Raw genomic sequence first — 27645 nt, 5'->3', positions numbered from 1 at the left:
AATGACAAAGACAAAAGACTGAGTCACGGAGCTCAAATACCCATTTATATTTTACTTAAAATGCACCAATGATTCCTTCCCTCCAGAAGAACACCTTTAAAGTGTACTTACTTTACAAAATGAAACAAAACAAAAACCAAAACAATCATCAACAACAACAACAACAAAATAACCAAGATTCTCATGGTAATCCTGTTTTCCTGTCTCATTGTAAAGGCTTATCAATGCTAGGCATAAAGTTCTTATCTAATTACCCTTTTGCCAATATCATTTGTCACTCCATTATTGCAGGAGCTGGGCACAAATAAGAGACATGGGGCTAACCCAACAGATAGGTGGTAAGAAGACATTTCATTAACAGAAGTTACTTTTAATTTCATATAATATACAAAAAAGTTGCCTCAGAAGAGCTGCATTTTCAGGTGGCATTTTATCTAAAAGACTGAACACAGAGACAGTTATTTTAAAACAAGTATACTCAATTTGTAAATATGAAGGAAGGGAACGGAGTAATCATATCGTATGCAGGATGCACTGTAAATAAAATGAAAGAGTTTGTACTCAAATTATTGTTTAAAATATTTACCCAATTCAGAAAAAAGACAAATCTAATTGGAATATGAAAGTAAGATTATAAGCCTGGGCTACTGTATTTCCCACTGTAACTCATACTCTTTTAAAAGTGTCTTCCCTGTTTGTGAACAATTGAAAGCTTTTGCTGTCTGTCAGTGTTCTTAGTAAATGTTTCTGTGATATATAATCTCTAATGTGTGTAAGCAAATGTTACTTCTATTTTGTTGAGGTTGTTCACAGTTTCCAACAATTACCTCTGCACTGCAGCTAATTTCTCTTCATATTGACCGTTTCGGGTACAGCAATCCACTCATCATATTGTTTTGAAGTCATTAGACTTCCCTTGAGGTTTTGGAGGAAGTCCTTATAAAGAGAGGAAAAATATTTTGTGGAAAAAATTAAACATGGAAATTATTCAAAGTACATTCACCTGTAAATTTCAGTTTAGTTCCAACTTTCTTCACAGTTCCCCAAATTTCCCCTAGTTAGAACGTTCCATGATATGTGGGCCCAGTAAGTTTCATCTATTTAAGCTAGAGACCAAAGAGTAAATTTTCAGATTTACTTGGACTATAGAAAAATCTTTCCTTAGCTCAGCATGCCTCTAGCAGACAGCTGAGCAAACTAGCACATATAAGTGATTAATATACAGTTCGAATACTATTTTTAAATGATAGAAACATACAATTATGGTACCCACAATAAAGACAACCATAGGAAGTTATTATCGGATTTCTCAGGAGCAGAAAGCCACGTCTGGTACTGGAAGCATGGAGGCACACGTGGTCATAGTTCTTAGAGAATGCCCTGCCCCTATTTCACTAAACAAGTGTAACTCCAAACTCTATTATAAATATTTAACTTAATGTTCATAGATAATATACCCTTACCCATCAAAAAAGGTTCTCTTTGAAATGGATGGAGACAATTACTGAAAACCACAGCTAGTCAAGGTACAAAGAACAAACTATCCTGTGACTCTGAGTGCCAGTTTATATATATACATAATAACTCCTGAACTGTTGGCTCTGAGCATAGGTTGAGACAGACAGAAAAATTGTACACCAGAGGATAGGGACATTTGCTTTGAGATTTGGTCTCCTAGAAATGAGGGGAGGGTTCACTTTTGATAGTTCCACAATCACATTGCTTAAACAATTTCTGAACAAAACATCATCCATGTTATTAACACTAACAGAGGAGACTTTGAGCATATTAGATTTCTCTCATACATATCTACTGTCACTCAGGGGAATGGAAAAAGAAGACAACTACTCTCATAGACTCAGAGGAATCCTGAGGTGGATAATGGAAGGACATTCCCTACCTTAAATATCCACGCCACTACATTAACTGATTGCTTGTTTATATCCACCTCCTCTTCCGAATCCAATTTGTCCTTTACTGTTTGGCACAAAGTTGTACTCGGAGGTTCTAAAAAGACACCCGTGGTTGTGAGCCCATTCTTTTTTAGTAGATACAGCATGTCCTGAGAAGAAGATAGAGAAATACCTGTCAGGCTTCACACACCACAGACTACTATTTGTTCCTTGAGAACCAGACCAATGGTGTGCACAGGTGCAGTGCACGTGCTGGCATGGACACAGATGACCTCACGCTGGTTTTGTGCCTCAATCTTTTGTTGTACACTTCCCACCCTAATATTATCCATTAAGGATCAGGCAACATTTCTTTATATCAGATTTTCCAAAATAGTTAAGGGATTAAATCCAACTTTTCCAATAGATGGTTTCTGAATAGCCCTCTCTCATCTTCCTACTGGAAAGCCAATGATTTGAGAAACAATTCTTGCTCCACATGGTGGTAGAAGTGAAGGGGTCAGGTATTTAAGAAGCAGGATTTTGTCTTAGGATAGCCAGAGAAACACCATATGAGACATACCAGAATTGCTGCAGGCAGGATGCCATCCTGACAAATGGAACTGAGTTCTCTTCCAAACAGTTTTCTTCCCTTTTTAAATGGTGGGGTGGTGCATACTTGGTCCTGTGGGGCACAGAGCCCTTGTCCAACTGCGATGTTATAGAAGTTCTTTGTTTCTTAAAAGTTTTTTCCTTCATATCTGAGCAGGAGTTGAGATCATTACATGGGATAGTATAATTTATAAAGATCTTTTACAAAAAACAAATTTCAATTGCAAAATGTCCCTATTATAATGGGTTAATCATCCTGTTGTGCTTATGTAGCCTTCTTCTCATATGCCTTACACTGTTATTAATCTTAGTGATGTCTCTAAGACATGGTCTTGTGTTCTGTAGTGGGAATTCTCACAACATTATGATGTCTAACTCCATGAAATCATGAAATACTAGATACATTGGTTGAACGAGCTCCCTGTACTATGTATAGGCTGTTGCTTCAATAATTACATCCATTTTCATAGCCACCCTTACTTTTATTCTCATTTAAAAATTTTCTATTTTTTCAAATGTCATAGTGAAGCTCTTTTCATCCTTACTTTTCTTGTTCAGCATTTTGAAGAACCATTGTTAAGTTTATTTCAGCAGCAGCATGTCCCCTTCATGAGAAAATATACATGACTATACACTAAAGTGTCAGTTCAGAGCTGAAATTAAGTTTCTTTTTCGCTTCTGAGTTTTCTTTTAGAATACTGGACTATAATACAATTTTAAACATGTTACTTAAAACAAATAAATTAAAAGTAAACAAATGAGTCATATAACACAATATAAAATAGTCTTCTTCACTGAAAAACATATTGTCTGCCTGGCTATCTAATGCAAAATTATGAGGGCTGAAATCACAAGTAATATTAGATAAATGAACAAAGATGTTTGAGTGTGTGTGTGTGTGTGTGCGTGTGTGTGCATGTGTGTGCGCGTGTGTGTGTGTGTGTGTTTTTATATATATGTATACCAAAACACGTATCAAAATTTTTGATTCGGAATTGTTTCTGTCTAAAGAAAATGCAGGGACAAAAACTGGAGCAGAGACTGAAGGAAAGGCCATCCAGAGATTGCCTCAACAATCTATCCCATCCATAGACACCAAAACATGACAGTGTTGATGATGAAATGATATGCTTGCAGACAGGAACCTGACAGGGTTGTCCTCTGAGAGGGTCTACCAGCTTCTGACTGAGACAGATGCAGATACTCTCAGCCAACCACATGATTGAGTACTGGGACCCCAATGAAAAAGTTAGGGGAAGAAATGAAGGAGGAGAGAGGGATAGCAACCCCATAGGAAGAACAATAATATTAATTAACTTGACCCCTCAGAGCTCTCAGGGTCTTAGCCAACAACCCAAGAGCATACATTGCCAGTCTGCAGTCCCTGCTACATACGTAAGAGATGGCTGTCTTGTCTAGCCTCAGTGGGAGCGGATGTTCTTGTTGCTGTGGAGGCTTGATGCCCCAAAGAAGCAGGATGCTAGAGGGGTAAGGTGGGAGTAGGTAGGTTGGTGGGGGAGCACCCTCTTTGAGGCAAAGGGGAAGAGGGATGTGGTGGGGTATTCTTGGTAGGGGGACCAGGAATGGGATATTTCAAATGTAAATAAAAGTAATAAAAATAAAAAAGCAAAGTTTAAAAGAAATCAGGGGTATAAGTGGGAGGTTTTCAAGACAGGAGAATAAGGAGAAATAATGATAGTATTCTATCATTTGAAAAAATAATTAAAAAGCCCCAGTCTATCACTGTTAGGGCCATTTCGAATCTAGATATAGGTCTAAAAGATATTTGTTGTATGATTTGAAATGAGATTAGAGACTGGGCTACAAGCCTAAGGTGATTTCTAGTCAAGCCTGCCACAGATTATCTGCAATACCATAAATCTTGTTTTTCTATGTACATTTCATTGCAATAGATTGTCAAAATATAGTTCATGAGTAATTTTTGCTCTAATCACAAAACCACTTAATGGGAACATATCGTGATCCATGTCTTAGACGTGCTTATTCTAATGGGACAAAAATGTGTGTACACAGTGTTTTGACATGCCAGTTTATGGCAAATATCTGCCTGGGAAAAATGAAATGTTCTCCCTATACCCAAGATTAGTCTTTACATCGGAACTTAGAGTTCTCTTAATATGGACCTGAAACATACTGCTTTAGTGTGGTTTGTTTTTTTTCTAGTGTGGTTTGTGTTTGTTTGTTTGTTTGTTTCTTTTTACAGTGTCCCTTTCCTAAGCAAGAAAATTATAGAATGCTACAATATTTTATGACAAATTAAAATGGGAACTAAGAAAAGCCACCTGAAGGAAGATGGCAGACTCACTCTTTTGCTGCTGGCTTCTTGCTGAGTTTCTGGGCTTCAAGATGAATTTCCCATGTACATCAGCGTTTAGATATTTCATGATTACCCCAGGTAGGGAAGGAAAAGCTGTAAAATTTCTTAAGTCCCGTGAACTGAAGTTCTTTTGAATATTTATCATTCTAAAGTCATGCGGACACTCATGCCTTATGAGAAAAAAATCATGAATTGTAACTACTGTAACTGAATATAGGCAACCCTTCTGATACAATTTAGAATGCTTTGCTGCATTTCTTCTCCTTGTCCTCCTCCTCCCACTCCACCTCTTTCTCCTCCTCCTCCTCCTCCTCCTCCTCCTCCCCCTCCCCCTTCCCTTTCTCTGCCCCTCCCCTCCTCCTCCTCCTCCTTCTCCTTTTTCAGGATAATGTAGACTGTACATACTAGAACATTAGATCCCTTACAGGGATACTATAATAAATTAAGCTGAGAACTCTAAAAATAATGAGGAGAAAATTTTCAGTGTATCACTTTGTTTAGAGAATATAGACCAAGAATGCACTGTGTAGGGGGACTTTTGCTGTATTCTTCTCTAACCCTTTTAAGACAGGCCTGTTGGATTATTAATACCAATAATATTTTTACATCATAAGAATCCTATTTCACCAGGGTTGGGGATTTAGCTCAGTGGTAAAGTGCTTGCCTAGCAAGCACAAGGCCCTGGGTTCGGTCCCCAGCTCCAAAAAAAAAGAAAAAAAAATCCTACTTCACTCCTCTAGCTTCATATTAAGCAATTTAAATATTTCACATTGCATACATAAAATAAAATATGAGCACTAATTGTCTTCACAAAGATAATTGTGATATCCTATACTAGCAACTTAAAAGCACAATGAAAAACCCAGATCAAAAATAAGAAAATACACTAAAGAGAAGCAGACAACAGGAAATAATATTAAGTCTGAAATCAATTAGAAACAGAATCCATAAAACCAAGATCCTGTTCTTTGAGAAAATCAACAAGACACATAAACCTAAACTAACTAAAAGTCTCAGAAATAGTATGCAAATTAAGAAAATCAGAAATGAAATGGAAATTGAAGAAATTAAAAAAAAATCATCAGGTTTTACTACAAAAACTAACTTGACAAAGCTTGAAAATCTATATGAAATGAATGATTTTCTAGAGAGATACCACATACCAAAGTTAAATCAAGATCAGATAAACTAATCAATCCCATAACCCCTAAGGAACTAGAAGAATTCATTAAAAACAACCAACAACAATAACAGTAACAAAAAGACTAGGGCATGATGCATAATTCAGTGCATAATTCTATCAGACTTTCAAATAAGAGCTAATACTAAAACTCCTTAAACTATTCTCAAAAGAGAAACAGAACTACAGAACTTGCTGTGAGATTGTAGAAAAACGGGAATGCTGGTGGGATGGCAAACTACCACCACCACTCTGGAAATCAATTTGGCTGTTCCTCAGCAAACAGGAACTAGTTGTACCTGAAGACGCTGATACACTGGTCCTGGGCATATAGCCAAAAGATGTTCCACAGTACCACAAAGACGCAAGTCCACTATGTTAATAGCAGCCTTATTTGTAATAAGCAACCCTGATGTTCTTCAACCAAAGAATGGGTACAGAAAATATGGTTTATTTACACAACAGAATACTATTCAGCTACTAAAAACAAAGGACATCGTGAAATTTGCAGGCAATTGCATGGATCTAGAAAGTATTCTGAGTGAGCTAACCCAGACTCCAAAGGACATGAATAGTATATATTCATTAATCAGTGACACTACACAAAATATACAGAATATCCATGACACTAAAAGTTAAACCATAAGGAAAGCCTAAGTAAGGATGCTTCAATCCCACTTAGCAAAGGGAAGTAAATAAACATGGGAGGCAGAGGGAAGGAGAGATATGTGTGAGAGTGGAATGGGAAGAGAACAGGTCAGGATCAGGTATGGGAGAGACATGAGAGAGGACAAGGGACCCAAGAGAATGAATGGAAATATACAGCTCTCGGAGTTGGTGGGAACCTCTAGAATATCCCAGAGTCATGGGGTAGGGGTGCTCCCAAGAGTCAAGGTAGGAGTGAACGTGATTGTTGGGGGTAGGGCAGCAATGGGGGGAGGATGGGGAGGGGAACACCCATAAAGAAGGGGAGGGGGAGGGATTAGGGGGATGTTTGCCTGGAAACCGGGAAAGGGAATAACATCCGAAATGTAAATAAGATATACTCAAGTTAATAAAAAAAAATTAAACCCCCCCCCAAAAAAAGAGTCAAGGTAGGAAATTTTGCCCAAACACAAAATCACACAGATGTAAAATTTGAAGGGACCACCTTTTTAAATCAGACAGGACACCTGTGGATGGATAGGGACACTAACACACCTACAAAACTTTCAACCTCAAATTGCTCCTGTCTAAAAGAAATTCAGGACAAAAACGGAATAGAGTCTGAAGCAGTGACCAGTCAGTGACAGGCTCAACTTGGGATCCATCCCATTATTAGGCACCAATCCCAAATATTATTACTGATGCAATGTTGTACTTGCAGCCAGTAGCCTAGCATGGCTGTCCTCTGAGAGGCCCTGCAAGCAGCTGACTAAAACAGATATAGATATTACATCTAACCATTGGACTGAGGTCAACAAGCCCTATGGAAAAGTTGGGAGAATTAAAAGAACTGGAAGGATTGGAAACATCATAGAAAGACCAGCAATATCAACCTGGACCCCTGGGAGCTATCAGAGACTGAGTCACCAACTAAAGAGCATACATGGGATGTTCAGAGGCCACAGGCACCTATGTACGAGAATGTTTTCTTATCTGGCATTAGTGGGAGAGCGTGCCCTTAAATCTGCAGAGACTTACGTCACTGGTATGAAGGTCAACTTTATGGGTTAGAACTTCAAATTTTCAGTAGCTTTTAAAAGATCAGCTTTGCAAGAATACTTGGTGATCTCAAATTTTATTTCTTATTCAAACTTTTCTGATAATTTTATTACTATTATTTATTTGGTAATAATCTGGTGAGAAATAAAAGAAGGCAACAAACAGTATAGCTGTAATTAAGTCAGATTGTCTCCAGAAATCAGAATATGATTTCATATTCAGTTGCAGAATTATTGGTCATAGGAGATATGAACTGAATATTTTACATGGATTCGGAGAAAGGGCTATATTTCTAATATTCATTACAAAACAATCTACATAATTTGGAATAAATAAAAAACTGAAGATTTTACATTTTAGATTTAAACTTGTTTCTCTGTGTAACTCATTCACTCACATATATACCTGATCACCATGTTAGACTTGGTGTCTGTGCAGGTCAGATGTGGGAATTAGAACCCCTGAAACTGGAGTTATAGATGGTTGTGAGCTACCATGTGAGTGATGGAATCCCTTGAGATATATAGCTAGGAAGAGTTTCTGTAATGATCACCAAATGACTTTTTTAAATGGTTTTCTCCAGAAACAATATGTCTAGAGTTTTGTTTTGTTTGCCTTATCAGGAAAATTCTGTTTCTGAAACAGAAAGCACAGAAAAATTCCTCTCATTCTAAGGCTGTTGCTTATGAGGTAATAAATTGTTTCTGAATGTTATATTACTAATTAATTATGATTTAAATAAATGAAATTATACTTAAGTCATTTTGCTTTAGTGTTTTTTCAAGTTTAAGACTAAATAATGAAAATAGTGAGGATTCACCAAACTCAGCTCGTCCCTCCTTAGATTTCCCTGTTATTACCCTAGAGTACTCTTGGAGCTTTCCCAGGGCCAGTATAGAACCACAGTTGGTAATCTTCAATGTTCTAGGAGGCAAAAAGAACCAACCATCACAAATAAACTGACATCAGAGTCTTGAAGAGTCTAGCAATTTCCTTTACTTACCATTTCTAGCTCTTTAGCAGGGAAATTATTTAAACCAGTATTAATGATATTTCTTCTGACCACAGGTTTGAGTAAACAGGACTGATTTCAGGAGAAAATCTATGGGTACTTGCCTTTCCTCTTGGAGGGAACCTTGATCTACTGATCCACAATAAAATAAGAAGTTGCATTCAGCCATTACCATTAACCAAGACAAATAGTATTATGAAATTTCTTACATCTGTGCAGACTGTGTGTGGCATATTGAATTTCGACTTAACATGAGCACAGAACCTAGTGTCCACAGAGGCATATACTCATGGTGGCTATGATGAGTTTAGCAAAGTTAACATTCAAAAGATATGATAACTTCGACAACAGTGAACACAAGAGTCAAAAACAGAGAGTCTTTGAGGGTGCCTAGAAGTAAAAACAGCCTTTGGCTTTCATTCAGAGATGTCCAGTCTGTGGAGATGAAGGACATGTGTCTATCCTGGAAAATAGGCCTGATGCTGAAAAGAAGTTCTAGAACATAATTACTGCACACAGTGTTATGGATCCATTTGAAATGATCATCTAAATAGAACATTCTGTTGAAATATTGAGCACCCTCCAGGAGTGGCTCTAACTGGAATTATTATTAATTTTATTTTCTTGTAGACTCCTATTGAAAACCAATGTCATTGTCCCATAGAGTTTTTCAGTGTTAAACTAGCAGACAAAAAGCACTCAAGCAGACACCCCACCAAATACCCATTTACACCCAAACATACATGGAGAGGTGATAATGAAACAGAAAGAGAAAGAGAGTGAGAGAGAGAGGCAGACAGAGGTAGGGGCATAAAGTTAGAGAGGCAGACTGACATGTGGATTCTCATTGTACAAACTCACAGAAAGCGATAGACAGGGATGCATAAACACAGAGAAACACACACACACACAGTTACAAAGAGATACACATGCACATTTAAAAATAGAAAGACAATATATACACAGATATGTATGCAGAAAAGACAGAAATGTAGACTCATTCATTAAAGATTTATTAAAAGTTAAAAGTAAATACACTAGAACATGTACACTTACACATCCACACAAGAGAAATAAAAACAAGAAGAAATGGGAAAGACTACAGAATTACATACCAAATAGGCAGTATAGTCTAATTTAAAAAAAAAGAAAGAAAGAAATATATTCCCTCTAACATTGGCATCCTTTAAATTAGTTGTCAGCATATGACAAATTAATCACAATTTATTACAGTGGATATGTATTATCTAGTGAAACTACACATACAACTCAAACCATTGGGCTATGACTTTCATTTCACATAAAACTAGACGCGAATTCGAGAAAAACTGTCACTCAAAGGACTATTATTATGTCTTCAATAACTTCTGATTAAAAAGGAGCCATTTGGTTTTAGCAGGATTCCCAAACCCGCGGATCCCTGCCCGCAGCAGCTCGCTGCCCCCAAACCCCGTGGGAGAGAGACCTCACAGCCTGGACAGGTGGGCACTCCTGAGACTGCAGAGCAGAAGAGACCACCAACATTGCTCACCCCTGCCCACATCCCTGGCCCAAGAGGAAATTGTATAAGGCCTCTGGGTTCCCTTGGATAAGGGCACAACAACAGCAGGTCCCCTGCATTTGAGACACCGCAGGAACCTGAAGGGACCGACCAGATAAACAGTTCTCTGCACCCAAATCCCGTGGGAGGGAGAGCTAAACCTTCAGAGAGGCAGACACGCCTGGGAAACCAGAAGAGACTACACTCTGCCCACATTACTGATTGCAGAGGAAAACACCAAGCGCCATCTGGAACCCTGGTGCACGGAAGCTACCAGAAAGGGCAGAGCAGATCTTCCTGGTTGCTGCCCCCACGGAGAGCTCATAAGCAACACCCCACGAGCAAACTTGAGCCTCGGTACCACAGGTAAGACAAAAATTCCTACTCCAAGCTACCTGACTAGTGAACTCAGGACACAGGCCCACAGGAACAGCTGAAGACCTGTAGATAGGAAAAACTACACGCCCGAAAGCAGAACACTCTGTCCCCATAACTGGCTGAAAGAAAACAGGAAAACTGGTCTACAGCACTCCTGACACACAGGCTTACAGGACAGTATAGCCACTGTCAGAAATAGAAGAAGAAAGTAACACTAGAGATAATCTGATGGCGAGAGGCAAATGCAGGAATCCAAACAACAGAAACCAAGACTACATGGCATCATGAGAGCCCAATTCTCCCACCAAAGCAAACATGGAATATCCAAACACACCTGAAAAGCAAGATCTAGTTTCAAAATCATATTTGATCATGATGCTGGAGGACTTCAAGAAAGACGTGAAGAACTCCCTTAGAGAAACACAGGAAAACGTAAATAAACAAGTAGAAGCCTACAGAGAGGAATCACAAAAATCCCTGAAAGAATTCCAGGAAAACACAATCAAACAGTTGAAGGAATTAAAAATGGAAATAGAAGCAATCAAGAAAGAACACATGGACACAACCCTGGATATAGAAAACCAAAAGAAGCTTGTAGATACAAGCTTCACCAACAGAATACAAGAGATAGAAGAGAGAATCTCAAGAGCAGAAGATTCCATAGAAATCATCGACTCAACTGTCACAGATAATGTAAAGCGGAAAAAGCTACTGGTCCAAAACATACAGGAAATCCAGGACTCAATGAGAAGATCAAAGCTAAGGATAATACGTATAGGACAGAGTGAAGACTCCCAGCTCAAAGGACCAGTAAATATCTTCAACAAAATCATAGAAGAAAACTTCCCTAACCTAAAGAAAGGGATACCCATAAGCTACAAGAAGCCTACAGAACTCCAAATAGATTGGACCAGAAAAGAAACTCCTCCTTGACATAATAGTCAAAACACCAAATGCACAAAATAAAGAAAGAATATTAAAAGCAGTAAGGGAAAAAGGTCAAGTAACATATAAAGGCAGACCTATCAGAATCACACCAGACTTTTCGCCAGAGACTATGAAAGCCAGAAGATCCTGGACAGATGTCATACAGACCCTAAGAGAACACAAATGCCAGCCCAGGTTACTGTATCCTGCTAAAGTCTCAATTAACATAGATGGAGAAACCAAGATATCCCATGACAAAACCAAATTTACACAATATCTTTCAACAAATCCAGCACTACAAAGGATAATAAATGGCAAAGCCCAACATAAGGAGTCAAGCTACACCCTAGAAGAAGCAAGAAACTAATCGTCTTGGCAACAAAACAAAGAGAAGAAAAGCACACAAACATAACCTCACATCCAAATATCAATGTAACAGGAAGCAATAATCACTATTCCTTAATATCTCTCAACATCAATGGCCTCAACTCCCCAATAAAAAGATATAGATTAACAAACTGGATACGCAACGAGGACCCTGCATTCTGCTGCCTACAGGAAACACACCTCAGAGACAAAGACAGACACTACATCAGAGTGAAAGGCTGGAAAACAACTTTCCAAGCAAATGGTCAGAAGAAGCAAGCTGGAGTAGCCATTCTAATATCAAATAAAATCAATTTCCAACTAAAAGTCATCAAAAAAGATAAGGAAGGACACTTCATATTCATCAAAGTTCACCAAGATGAACTCTCAATCCTAAATATTTATGCCCCAAATACAAGGGCACCTACATACATAAAAGAAACATTACTACAGCTCAAAACACACAATGCACCTCACACGATAATAGGAGATTTCAACACCCCACTCTCATCAATGGACAGATCATGGAAACAGAAATTAAACAGAGACATAGACAGACTAAGAGAATTCATGAACCAAATGGACTTAACAGATATTTACAGAACATTCTATCCTAAAGCAAAAGGATATACCTTCTTCTCAGCTCCTCATCGTACTTTCTCCAAAATTGACCATTTAATTGGTAAAAAACGGGCCTCAACAGGTACAGAAAGATAGAAATAATCCCATGCGTGTTATAGACCACAACGGCCTAAAGCTGGTCTTCAATAACAATAAGGGAAGAACGCCCACATATATGTGGAAGTTGAACAATGCTCTGCTCAACGATAACCTGGTCAAGGAAGAAATAAAGAAAGAAATTAAAAACTTTTTAGAATTTAATGAAAATGAAGGTACAACATACCCAAACTTATGGGACACAATGAAAGCTGTGCTAAGAGGAAAACTCATACCTCTGAGTGCCTGCAGAAAGAAACAGGAAAGAGCATATGTCAGCAGCTTGACAGCACACCTAAAAGCTCTAGAACAAAAAGAAGCAAATACACCCTGGAGGAGTAGAAGGCAGGAAATAATCAAACTCAGAGCTGAAATCAACCAAGTAGAAAAAAAAGGACCATAGAAAAAAATCAACAGAACCAAAAGTTGGTTCTTTGAGAAATTCAACAAGATAGATAAACCCTTAGCCAGACTAACGAGAGGACACAGAGAGTGCGTCCAAATTAACAAAATAAGAAATGAAAAGGGAGACATAACTACAGAATCAGAGGAAATTCAAAAAATCATCAGATCTTACTATAAAAGCCTATATTCAACAAAACTTGAAAATCTGCAGGAAATGGACAGTTTCCTAGACAGATACCAGGTACAGAAGTTAAATCAGGAACATATAAACCAGTTAAACAACCCCATAACTCCTAAGGAAATAGAAGCAGTCATTAAAGGTCTCCCAACCAAAAAGAGCCCAGGTCCAGATGGGTTTTGTGCAGAATTCTATCAGACCTTCATAGAAGACCTCATACCAATAATATCCAAACTATTCCACAAAATTGAAACAGATGGAGCACTACCGAATTCCTTCTATGAAGCCACAATTACTCTTATACCTAAGCCACCCAAAGACCCAACAAAGAAAGAGAACTTCAGACCAATTTCCCTTATAAATATCGACGCAAAAATACTCAATAAAATTTTGGCAAACCGAATCCAAGAGCACATCAAAACAATCACCCTGCATGATCAAGTAGGCTTCATCTCAGGCATGCAGGGATGGTTTAATATACGGAAAACCATCAACGTGATCCATTATATAAACAAACCGAAAGAACAAAACCACATGATCATTTCATTAGATGCTGAGAAAGCATTTGACAAAATTCAACACCCCTTCATGATAAAAGTCCTGGAAAGAATAGGAATTCAAGGCCCATACCTAAACATAGTAAAAGCCATATATAGCAAACCAGTTGCTAACATTAAACTAAAAGGAGAGAAACTTGAAGCAATCCCACTAAAATCAGGGACTAGACAAGGCTGCCTACTCTCTCCCTACTTATTCAATATAGTTCTTGAAGTTCTAGTCAGAGCAATCAGACAACAAAAGGAGGTCAAGGGTATACAGATCGGAAAAGAAGAAGTCAAAATATCACTATTTGCAGATGATATGATAGTATATTTAAGTGATCCCAAAGTTCCAACAGAGAACTACTAAGCTGATAAACAACTTCATGAAAGTGGCTGGGTATAAAATTAACTCAAATAAATCAGTAGCCTTCCTCTACACAAAAGAGAAACAAACCGAGAAAGAAATTAGGGAAACGACAACCTTCATAATAGACCCAAATAATATAAAGTACCTCGGTGTGACTTTAACCAAGCAAGTAAAAGATCTGTACAATAAGAACTCCAAGCCTCTGAAGAAAGAAATTGAGGAAGACCTCAGAAGATTGAAAGATCTCCCATGCTCATGGATTAGCAGGATTAATATAGTAAAAATGGCCATTTTACCAAAAGCGATCTACAGATTCAATGCAATCCCCATCAAAATACCAATCCATTTCTTCAAAGAGTTACACAGAACAATTTGCAAATTCATCTGGAATAACAAAAAACCCAGGATAGCTAAAGCTATCCTCAACAATAAAAGGACTTCAGGGGGAATCACTATCCCTGAACTCAAGCAGTATTACAAAGCAATAGTGATAAAAACTGCATGGTATTAGTACAGAGACAGACAGATAGACCAATGGAACAGAACTGAAGACCCAGAAATGAACCCACACACCTATGGTCACTTGATTTTTGACAAAGGAGCCAAAACCATCCAATGGAAAAAAGATAGCATTTTCAGGAAACGGTGCTGGTTCAACTGGAGGTCAACATGTAGAAGAATGCAGATCGATCCATGCTTATCACCCTGTACAAAGCTTAAGTCCAAGTGTTTCAAGGACCTCCACATCAAACCAGATACACTCAAACTAATAGAAGAAATACTAGGGCAGCATCTCAAACACATGGGCACTGGAAAAAATTTCCTGAACAAAACACCAATGGCTTATGCTCTACGATCAAGAATTGACAAATGGGATCTCATAAAACTGCAAAGCTTCTGAAAGGCAAAGGACACTGTGGTTAGGACAAAACGGCAACCAACAGATTGGGAAAAGATCTTTACCAATCCTACAACAGATAGAGGCCTTATATCCAAAATATACAAAGAACTCAAGAAGGTAGACCGCAGGGAGACAAATAACCCTATTAAAAAATGGGGTTCAGAGCTAAACAAAGAATTCACAGGTGAGGAATGCCGAATGGCTGAGAAACACCTAAAGAAATGTTCAACATCTTTAGTCATAAGGGAAATGCCAATCAAAACAACCCTGAGATTTCACCTCAAACCAGTGAGAATGGCTAAGTACAAAAACTCAGGTGACAGCAAATGCTGGCGAGGATGTGGAGAAAGAGGAACACTCCTCCATTGTTGGTGGGATTGCATACTGGTACAACCATTCTGGAAATCAGTCTGGAGGTTCCTCAGAAAATTGGACATTGAACTGCCTGAGGATCCAGCTATACCTCTCTTGGGCATATACCCAAAAGATGCCCCAACATATAAAAAAGACACGTGCTCCACTATGTTCATTGCAGCCTTATTTATAAGAGCCAGAAGCTGGAAGGAACCCAGATGCCCTTCAACATAGGAATGGATACAGAAAATGTGGTACATCTACACAATGGAATATTACTCAGCTATCAAAAACAATGACTTTATGAAATTCGTAGGCAAATGGTTGGAACTGGAAAATATCATCCTGAGTGAGGTAACCCAATCACAGAAAAACACACATGGTATGCACTCATTGATAAGTGGCTATTAGCCCAAATGCTTGAATTACCCTAGATGCCTAGAACAAATGAAACTCAAGATGGATGATCAAAATGTGAATGCTTCACTCCTTCTTTAAAAGGGGAACAAGAATACCCTTGGCAGGGAATATAGAGGCAAAGATTAAAACAGAGACAGAAGGAACACCCATTCAGACCCTGCCCCACATGTGGCCCATACATAGCCACCCAATTAGACAAGATGGATGATGCAAAGAAGTGCAGGCCGACAGGAGCTGGATGTAGATCTCTCCTGAGAGACACTGCCAGAATACAGCAAATACATAGTCGAATGCCAGCAGCAAACCACTGAACTGAGAACAGGACCCCCGTTGAAGGAATCAGAGAAAGAACTGGAAGAGCTTGAAGGGGCTCGAGACCCCATATGAACAACAATGCCAAGCAACCAGAGCTTCCAGGGACTAAGCCCCTACCTAAAGACTATACATGGACTGACCCTGGACTCTGACCTCATAGGTAGCATCGAATATCCTAATAAGATCACTAGTGTAGGGGGAAGCCCTGGGTCCTGCTTAGACTGAACCCCCAGTGAAGGTGATTGTTGGGGGGAGGGTGGCAATGGGGGGAGGATTGGGAGGGGAACACCCATAAAGAAGGTGAGTGGGAGGGGTTAGGGGGATGTTGGCCCATAAACCGGGAAAAGGAATAACACTCGAAATATAAATAAGAAATACTCAAGTTAATAAAAAAAGAAAGGAAGAAAGAAATTTATACCTAACAAATAAAAAAGGAGCCATATAATATGATTTGTAAATGTATCATGATCAAATTTCATCTGTATTTACACATTTCCACATATGTGAATCTCAAAAGCAAAATTCAATTTTAACTCAAAATAGATTGAAAGTAACTTACATGCTTTCTTATCATTGGTAGTAACTTGCTGATTATGTCATTCACCATTTCAAAGTTTGTTGCTGTTACATACAGAGGCTATAGAATGCACAGAGAGAAAAATGCTATAAAATAACCTGAAAGCTCATGAATACAAAAATTAATATGATCTAATCATTATTTACAATTTATAATCTGTAACAACTCCTCTAATGTAGAACTCATTTTCTTCCCATAGGCTAAGTCTGGAAGATACTCAGTCTAACATATTTATATTAGAATTTAGCTCTTGGGTACTGAAAAATCAAACATAACTGTAACAGGTTGTGTATGATAAAGGGTGACTGAGAAGCCATGGGATAGTTCACATGCTCCTTCTATGAGGAATAAAATGTTTTAATTGTTCAAAGACAAATAAAAAAAGTTTAACGTAAATATGTTTGCCTATATCTTCAGATAGAAATAATAACTGTAAATATTGAAATTACATATTAATAGACTAAATGTGCAACAGTGAGGTGATACTATCACTAACAAGGTATGAATTTTAAAACAGATTACTAAAATCATGGAGGCATGTAGTAAAATGCTGTCCCCCAGCCATGGCATAAGCATTGACTCATGAGGACAGTGCAGTTGTTTTCTATACAATGCTAAGACCAAAAGTCAATATTTTATACATTGGTAATTATTAAAGTCAAGAAAGGAAAGAACATGAATATAGGGAAAGGTTTGGGGATGTCTTGTGATTGTGCAGGTGATTTGGCATTTCTATACTTACATGAAATTATCGAATAAAGATAATTCTAAAATCATCTGCATCTATCTATTTTAAAATATAAGCAGTATCTGAGAGATCTACATTCAATCTTAAGAGTAAAGAAAAAACAAAAATTAGGCGGGAAAAATCCTAATATAAAAATAGGATTAAAACATTTTCCTAATTTATCCATAGAAAAACTTTACAGGTTTATCTTAAGTGTAATGAAATACATTGATGATTCAAAGAATTTTCAAACGATAAAAGAAGAGGCTAAAGTATAAACAAAAAAATCAATGAAAACTACTAAAAAATTGATGTATATATATAAAATATATATATGAAGAATTATTTCTGAATACTGACTAGAGAATATGAAGAAAGAAAATAAGGGAAGATATCTAAGAAAGGTAGAAGAATGTTTTGATGATCTGATAATATCTCTTCAAAGACAAAAAGGATATAAACATATAACGTGAATAAAAGTTATAATTATCTATTACCAATCTTCTGAACTACACAAAAGGTTTTTAATAATTATGGTAGGATAAAATATTAAAGCACTAGAGTTATGGGAGAGAATTAGTAAAAATGTTCATGTTAAAGCAAATGGATCTAAGTCACAAAAGTGTACAACGCTGAGCATTTGCCACAGCTGAAGTCAAACAGCAGAGGCAAGAGACCACTTCCCTATGGGACGTTCTGCTCTTCTGCTCTTCTCTGTCCTGAGGACATATATGGTTCAGCCAAGCTAATGAGTGTTCCCTGATTTATGTCACTGACTCAAAATCTATTTTATACTATTTTTAGTTACTGTTTTGTGTAACGTGGACCTGGTATGAGTAAGAAATTGTTTGGTGATCTAAAATATCTTCATTATAGTGCCCTTTGTAAGTCTAGTGCAGTGTCCACAGTGACATGTTAGAACACTGACTCTAGGTGTACCCATTAGCATTTATGAAAGGCAGAGAGGTGGTGATCCCTGAGTCACAGTCTATTCTGCTTTACAGTAGGAAATGTCTGCAATGCTCTACATGTTACATAGTAGTTAAATTTTTGATCTGCACTAAACCCAATACTGGAAAGTGAACAATAATATAAGCCTGAGAAAAATAGACAATTATTCAATAGATATTTATGTTTATCTCAATGATAGAACTACTGTATAGTATTGTGAGGTTGTGAGTTTTATCCTAAACACCATACACAAAGATGAACACACACACACACACACACACACACACACACACACACACACACACACACCACTGTTAAATTTATAAAGGTAATTTCTGAACAGAAGTCACATGCAAAGATACCCTTATGACTAGATAATTCAAATAAACATGAGGATGAAAGTCATGACTTTGTAGCTGGTATTCAGAGGAAGGTATAAGGATGCATAGTAAGAGACTTAGAGAGAGAGCACAGAATGGAGATAAAGAGCTAATATATCATTGAACACTTAGGTATGGAGTGTTATGGTTATAACACTTAGGTATATCAATAATGCTTTATGATAATATTATATAATAAAAATTGTTTACTAGACATAAATATTTTAAAATGAATAAGGAATAGAGGAAACAACACACAAGTTTATATATAAGCAATAAGGACTAAGGAGGGGGCAGTTTAATTGTACTAATAATACTCCACTTGGAAATATATGCTGTTGGAAATATTTGGTTCAATTTTCAGTGATATAACAAAAAGTATTTCCTCTTTTTGGATCTCTAGTACATGAATCAGTCTTGTTTCATGTTGCTCTCTACACATCACATATGAGAGTCCTATGTCTGCATTGACTACAGATATAATTTAATATAATTTAATGTGAAATAATTTAATTAGTTCCACACAATACTGTCTAAATTCTCTCCCTCAGTCTCTCTGTCCCACTGTCCCTCTCTCCCTTTGTCCCGCTCTCCCCATCCATGCTCTTCTTATGTCTCCATCTTCCATTACTTTACAAACTGTCTCTCTCCTAGTCATGAACATGGAATATTATTTTGGTTTTGTATTCACATACAGTGTCACAGCCTGCAATGTTCTCAGAGAATATCCGCATGGGAAGTTCCATTTTGTTGTGTTTCTTGGCTTCACGAATGGATCTGTGAAATGCAACAAAAATATACAATACAGCAAGATTAATTAGGAGCATATTTCAAGCTAATCCCTGCTAATATTTTTTCAGAATCATCTTAGCTTTCAATATAAGAAAATAAGTTCAGCAATATTCATTATTTGACTGGTGAATACTCAAAAATGTTTTAGAAACAGATATAGTCAGGTAATAACACATTGACCTAAGTAGTATAGCCAGTCCTCAAAATGATGTGCCTGAAACAAACAGAAGAATAGAAATTTGCTTGACCTCAAGGAGGAAGCAGCAGATGGTTGGAATGTGTATGATAGAGTGACATCTACTTAGTGGAACTTAAAATAAGACTTGAGAGTACTGTGTACTCTAATACAAAGAGGAAATAATAAATGCAGAACTTCCACCAAATTAAATAAAATAAGGAATGGACAGGAGAATGCAAAGCATTTTCCATTGACCATCTAATTAACAACTGATTTCGAGACAGATTATCAAATGTGTATATATATATATATACATATATATCAAAGCACATACTACCATTCCTATATCACCAAGGAATTAAAATATTAACAAAAGTAAAATACCTTTGTACAAAGAAATACTACCAAATGGTCTGTTCCATGGAACTGTGAAATTGAAAAATATTAGAGTCATGATAAATGGTAAGATTTTTAAGGTTATTATGCATAAAAATATCTTACGTCTGTGGTCATCAATTATGGTATAGGTATATTTGGCAGTCTCTACATGATTCCACCTCTAAATGACCTAATTTTTGTACTGCCGTGCTGTCATGTGACACTTTACCATCCGTAAATATAATATTTCTCATATTTGATAAGAGAGAAACCCTAAGTATTAAATAACAAACTTTTGAGATTTTACTGGAGGAATAGAAAACATTCAAAGAACAAAAGGTGATCTTCTCTTTGTCAGAGTCTATGACAAATGCTTTTCCATGTAAAGAGCAAAGTCACAGAGCCTAGAATGCTCATAAAACTTGTGTTTGTGTTATTTGAGTCAACTGTGTGATGACACTAAGAATTTGGATAGAAGAATGAAAAGAGCCCAAATATGGAGTATGCATGAACTTTTCATGTGGAAAAAAATTTGAATTTTGGTGTATGTTTGATTAGAGCAGAAGGCACATGCTACACAATCCCTGTGATTCCATCAACTACACTCAATATAATATCAATATGCCATGAGCACATCTTCTCATGAAAGATTAGAATGCAAATTTGAAATTTTCCTGAACTCTGAAAATTATACCTGACTCTGATGGTCTAATGACACCAGTCCTTTTTAATTGACTATAAAAACCAGTGATATTCTTCTACAGAGACATTCAAATACTTGAGTATTGCATGAGTAACTTTTCATCATTCAATTAAATACTAATTTTTAAGAAAATGTGGGAGTATATAAAGTATTTTTCAAATTTAATTATACTACACAATATTATTGGGAAGAGATAGATCTGTGTACTTTTTTTTTTAAAGATTTATTTATTTTATGCATATGAATACACATTAGCTGTCTTCAGACACACCAGAAGAGGGCATCAGATCCCATTACAGATGGTTGTGAGCCACCATGTGGTTGCTGGGAATTGAACTCACCACCTTTGGAAGAGCAGTCAGTGCTCTTAACCACTGAGCCATCTCTCCAGCCCGATCTGTGTACTTTTAAGACACAGATAAAATCAGATCATTTTGGGAAGAAGAATGTCTAGGATAAATAAGATCTTGTCTTGTCCACATTCTTCTAGGACAATGCACCTCTGTCCTGCCCCATGGATCTTGTGGAGTCTTGAACATCGCAGATCAAAACACAAAGCACACTGGTGCTGGATGGAGGGCCCATTGGTCCGGCCCTGTGGGCTCACACGAGGTTAGAGGTAGCTCGCGAGGTCATGCTGTGCAAGCGCGTCCAAAATGTTGTACATGCTTCCGCATCTACACAATGGCTGGCAGGTAGACCGGCCAATCCTTTCAGAGGAGGACTGCGTGGTCATCATTTACTTCGGACACGACTAGGACTTGCATGAAGATATACAAAGTTCTGTACAGCATCGCCGAAACGAAATGGAAGATAGTGAGAGATCTTCCTCATCTCGTATGAGTTCCGTTTGGATAACCCAGGTGTCTTAAAGCAAATGATTCTGGTGTCGCTTGTGCTCTGTGGCATCCTCTCTGATTCTCCCGAGTCTGATAGGCTTTTCTGCCGCCAATATGAGCATCTGCTGGGCTCGGCCATATGACCTGATAAACATACAACACTGCAACCTGCTCTGCCTGCCCGAGAACTACCAGATGAAGTACTACTATCATGGCTTCTCGTGGCCCAGCTCTCCTACATTGCTGAGGATGAGGTTGGGAAGATTGTGGGTTATGTTCTGGCCAAAATGAAAGAGGATCCTGATAGCATCCCTCATGGACACATCACCCCACTGGCTGTGAAGCGCTGCCACCTACGCTTTGCCCTGGCTAAGAAGCTAATGGACCAGGCCTCTCAGGCCATGATAGAGAACTTCAGTGCAAAGTATGTCTCCCTGCATGCCAGGAAGAGCAACCGAGCAGCCTTGCACCTCTGTTCCAGCACCCTGAACTTCCAGGTTAGTGAGGTGGAGCCCAAGTACTATGCAGATGGCGAAGATGCATATGCTCTGAAGCGAGATCTCTCACAGATGGCAGATGAGCTGAGAAGGCAACTGGAGCTGAAGAAAGGCGGATATGTCGTTTTTGGTTCCAAGGAGAATCAGGATAGCACACTTCCTGGTTCCGAAGAGGCCTATCAGCGGGACAACCTGGCTGGAGGTGACAGTGGCAGTAATGGCAAAGATAGCACTGATGTCCAAGACAGCTTGCAGACCTTGGGGTCCGCCTCTTAGGACCTGCTTGAGCACAACAGGTCCTCGTATTTTAGTCATATTGTTCTTGGGAACCTTGTTCTGCAGTCCTGTGACGCAAATGGCTCTCCTTTTGATGCTTAGCAACCTTCTGCATAACCTGTGTGATCATGGAGGCACACCTGGACACAGAACCTGTTGTGCGGGAGTCAAGGAGGCCTGAGGACTGCCAGGCAGCGCCTTTCTTGGCTTCTTCATGCTGCCATCAGATTCTGTTCAGTGCTGTACTGGTTCTGTATATCCTGCAGGTTTCCAAACCCTAGAATGCTAAACAGGAAGTGGGGACAACTTGAGAATACCCCAGCGTCCTGCATTTGCCAGTGTTTATCTGGGTTTCCCTTGGAGTAGAACCATCAAGCTAGTCCTCATGCCCTCTCCCTTGTGGGAAGTTATCCGCTCTTGCTTTCTGGGGAACTGCCTGGCCTTGCCCTCCCTCCTTTTGAAGAAGAATGCTCTCTTTCTTCGTGGGAGACGATGATAGGTTCTGGACTAATATGGGAGCAGAATTTGTAGATCTTAAGGAAATGACAAGCAGAAATTAAACTGCAATCTCTAACCTGAACAAATAAAAATATAAGGAGAAGAAAAAACCCCAAACAAACAACAAAACAAAAAACAAAAACAAAACAAAAAACCATAAAGCACCTACGTACATGTGGAAATAGATATAATGAAGAGTATAGAAAAATCTAGGATCATCATAGAAGGGGGAAATTTGAGTTGGCATCCTGTGTACAATTAGACTAAAATTGACTCTATTTTTGCAAACATTTTGGGATGATGAAAGCATTTGGTGAAAGGAGTTACTAGATAGATACACACTCTTCAATGGTCACCAATAACCATAGCCTGATTTTTGTTTTCTAATTGGAGAATATTAGAATGAGTATACTCATTCACTGGGAAGTGAATTACACTCCATTAATTTGACCCACAATTTCTGAAGTTATCATCTTGTGATCACAGGTCCGAACTCTAGGTCTTACCGAAAGGTGGCAACAACATATCCCATCGGCCAGTATAGGTAAATGGACTTGGAAGCAGCAGTGTTGTCTGATCTGAATGCGTCCAGTTCATCACCAATCCACAGGTAAGCCAATGGAATGACATGTTTTATCTTAAATTTCTTATTTTTATAAAGAGAATCAAATATCTGTTAGTTTAATTTGCATTGTAGTTAGTGTTGTGGTAAAACCAAGTTCTTCCTGCCCCAGAGCAAAAAAGGACACATCCATTGCTAAATCTAAGCACAGCGGCACTCACAGAAAGCCACCTGTATCAATATTTCTTACCTGGATTTAGTTAAGGAGTAACTATTTTGCTTTGTTTTTTTCCCATAATACACAAAGGAAATTATTTCAAGATTTTTTATTTTAATTAATTACATGGAAAAATCTTTCCAGAATATAAACAAAAATATTGTTTGACTTAGTAAAATTTTCTGTTGTCTATCTCCCTGTACTAAAATATTCAATAACCTCATTCTAGTAGCTCCTGTAGAAAACCCGCAAATTATATATCACACAAGTAACCAAAAAGGCGATCCTTTTTTCCAATAATTTAGCCAAATAATTAGAATAATGTCTTCCTATCAAGCATTCTGGTATTATTAGAAGTGTTTTTAAGAAACAATAATCTTTGAAGCATAAATTTTCTCCTTTTGTCATTCTTTTTCTGAGTAATTTGCTCTTCGAGAATTCTACATTAAAATACAATGCATTTGATGATTGTTTTTGTCACTTTCTCCTTCCATTCTATCTCCTGACAGATCTCCTCCCCACACTCATGATTTTTTTTTTGTATTTTTTTAATGATGGATGATGCATTTGCTGTGTAAACCTAGGTATTGGACTTTCCTTCTGATACTCATAAGCTAATATGTGGCTAGATAACTGAAGATAATGACTCCCTCTCAAATTCAGGGGACAGAATATCACAAGAATAAATCATGGTTCAAAAATCCTGTATGTAAACCTTTAATATTTAAAACATGGGAAGACTAATTGCACTACAAAGAAAAAGTCCTCATATAATCTAATGTAACATACTATAGTTAAAATACAAGCCATCATGCAACATGTACTTCAAGATATACATACACACATGTCTCAATAATGAGATATTTATATTTACATTTTATATTCACCATTTAAACATATATATAAAATTCCCTAGAAATGCTTGAACCTGAAACTTCTAATTCCAATGTCTGATAACAGATAATCTTCCTTGAAAATGGAAATAACAATAATCACTCCTTATAAACTTGATAAACTTCTTTCCATAATGTGAATGAGAATCTAAAAATAGTTTTAATTACAATTGCAACATGACAGAAGGGACCATATGTACTGCCTTTAAGAAACCAACCATTTCCGTTTCCTTTATTCTCAGCACAAAGTTAAGTTTACTTCCTTCCATCAACTACACTTATATGGCAAATGATCAGTTTATTTCTTTTTACATTTCTGATGAGTTGATTACTATCTTTTAATATAAAATGTGAAGATTTCCCACTGTGAAAAGAAAGGGAGCTCTGTACCAAAAAAAAAAAAAAAAAAAAAAAACAAGAAAGATGGACAGATTGACAGACACCCAGTCCATTCTTTTATTTTCAGCCTGCCTCAGACACTAATTACCATTTTCTGTGAAGGAGCTTACATGACTGATCAGGGTTGCAAGAAAAACATACCCAGTTGGTGTGTTTATAATGTATAGAAGAACTCTCACCTGAATATTTTATTTTTCTCACAATCTGTGATGGATCTTCTGGAAAATGATTCACTGATGATCAGAAAAATTTAACCCCTGCCCCCCAAAAAATGGAATAGACTATTTTATTGATGTCTGTCTGATAAATTTATGTACTAATGAGAACACCACTTAAGATATTTACTTGATAGTATCAATACCAGCATCACATATTCTAGAAGGCTGTGATCATAAGTAGTGGAGATTATATATGATGTGGTCCCAGAAAACATCTCTATGGCCTTAAATTCTAATATAACCAAGTACACAGTTTCATTCAATCACAACAGTTTTCTCTAGTGTATGCAGAATCACCAAGGAAGACTTAGTGCCAGCAGTTTCCCTTGATAGTGGAGAGATAGAAGATGCTTCCTGTCTCTTCAGCTAATCTGGAAGCTATGAGGTCAGGAGGCTTACATGTGTAGCTCCTTATGACCAACAATCTTGCTTCTGTAATCTATTTGTAAATACCAATCAAGAAGGCTCCTGCTTATCAGGAGTTTAATATTTTATTTAGAGAAATGTGTCACTATATAGTTCACAGGGCTCTCATTACCAGTTGTAATACTCCTAAGTTAGTTTTAAAAAAATGCTAGAAATGTGGGCACATGCCTGCATAACTATGTCCTTGGTAGCTTGTCGCTAATCTTTCACCAGATTCAAACAGCAGAGTGGTACCTTAATTAATTAATTTTTTAAATGTGCCCAAAGAATGTGTCAAAACAAATTGAGAAATATATAGGAGTAGCCCAGTAAGCATCAACCCTACTCAAAGAAGTATATGCCACTAAGGAAACGAGAGTAAGAGAAATCTCCCCTAGGATTGTCAATTAGATTGCCTATCTAATACCAAATACACATTCCTGAAAACACAAATACAAGCAATATTATACTGACTGAGTAGGTTATATTTACGTACTTAGAAACTGTACATATATATGTATCCATGAATATCTATTATATATGTGTATCTTATGTTAGCTTACATATAAAATAATGAGTAAGAATGAGTAATAAAAAAAAAAACCAGAAAGCCATGATTTCAAAAGAGAACAAGGAGGGGTATATGGAAGGATGTGGAAGGACATGGAAGAGGAAAAAGAAGGAGAATGTAAAGTAATTATAATCTCAAAAATAAAGGAAGTTATAAACAGTTTTGTACCTTAAGGCCTTTCCACTGAGTAGCCTCTTACAGTAAAGAAAGCATGATGCGTATACTTACAGTTTACTGGATACCACCAAAATGTCATTGAACAAGGTGAGATATCGTTTCTTTCTTTTCCACCCTCGTCGGATAACCGCAGCACCTTGGCAAACCACGGTTCGATTTTCTTCTCCTCCATCTTCTTCCTTAGTCGTGTCCATATTGGAAAAAAAAAAGAAAGAAAGAAACAATTCTCCTGATGCAGAGCTCCACCTAGAGAACAAGTGTTCAGTGGATAAGTTAAAAACCAATGTTCATACTGTATTTCAAAGGGTGAACGGAGTTAAAATGTAGACTCAGTTTTCCAAGCATGATTCTGTTAAGCTATAGACAGCTTTAAAATGTAACAGAAACTATGTCATGGATGAAGGGAACTATTGGGAACGTATTGAAGAAGCAGGATCTTTTCAGAAGTGGGACCCTTTTCAGAAGTGTCATGGGAATAGTTTGAAGAAGTGTAGTTGGTAGGATATAGAGCAATGGTTCTCAAACTCTAAATGCTACAACACTTTAATGCAGTTCCTAAACTTGTAGTGATACCCTCCAATAAAATTATTGCATTGCTACTTTATAACTGATTTTTTGAAACTTTTATAAATCCTAATGTAGATATATATTATGTCACATATCAGATATGATACTCTGAGAAAATGCTATAACTAAACCTTTGTGAGCTAACATTGTAGATTGTTGCGCCCACCCTGACCAGCAAGGAAGACGCAACACCGTCGGATTTTTCTCAGCAGCCTTTATTGCAGGAACACCTAATTGTTGATATGGAGACCCCGAGGAACAAAGGCACTCGCCTTAAATACAAGACAGACAGTGGCTGTAAACTTATCCTTCTTCGGATTGGTGGAGTATGAGATACCTTATTAGCATGCATATCACCCTGGCCTTGTAAATGCCAGAGGAAGGCCAGGGAGGGACACGGCTATAATGGTTGTATACCACAAACGACCACTAGATGTCAGTGCCATCTTTAGCAGCTCCCAACAGTAGATGTGCTGAAAATAATCAGGTTATCTCAATTGCCAGGCTTGGTCCAGTTCAAGGTACAAGAAAGAAAGATTCCTGATAGTTACAAACAAAAAAACAACAAGAACAATAAAAGGAAAAATGAAAAAATACAAGCATTCATCAAAAATTTTGTGAAATTGGTCTTGTCTAGAAAAAGGTAGACATTTCCCCTGACTGTGGCAAAATGGACATATGGCTCTCCATTG

General features: G+C 37.5%; 2 pseudogenes across 1 annotated transcript in view; one reads left to right on the top strand and one right to left on the bottom strand.

Annotated features, from left to right (window-relative positions):
• The window catches only part of LOC691665 (similar to GTPase activating protein testicular GAP1), a 53954-nt pseudogene extending 33325 nt beyond the window's left edge, over positions 1-20629 (bottom strand). Inside the window, exons 1-8 of the transcript XR_015684179.1 lie at positions 20138-20629; positions 19479-19560; positions 16708-16785; positions 4831-5012; positions 2476-2653; positions 1901-2062; positions 828-936; positions 255-442 (exon numbers count right to left, since the gene is read on the bottom strand). The product of XR_015684179.1 is annotated as a similar to GTPase activating protein testicular GAP1, transcript variant X2 (transcript). The remainder of the gene's footprint in view (positions 1-254; positions 443-827; positions 937-1900; positions 2063-2475; positions 2654-4830; positions 5013-16707; positions 16786-19478; positions 19561-20137) is intronic.
• Positions 20630-21787: 1158 nt separating this feature from the next.
• Naa11-ps8 (N(alpha)-acetyltransferase 11, NatA catalytic subunit, pseudogene 8) lies at positions 21788-22446 on the top strand (annotated as a pseudogene).
• Positions 22447-27645: the final 5199 nt, after the last annotated feature.

This window comes from Rattus norvegicus, chromosome 3 (genome assembly GCF_021556685.1).
Source record: "Rattus norvegicus strain SHRSP/BbbUtx chromosome 3, alternate assembly SHRSP_T2T, whole genome shotgun sequence".
NCBI classification, from domain to species: Eukaryota; Metazoa; Chordata; class Mammalia; order Rodentia; family Muridae; genus Rattus; species Rattus norvegicus.
Note: the sequence above shows the minus strand (reverse complement) of the source record. Positions and strands in the feature narration are given on the sequence as shown.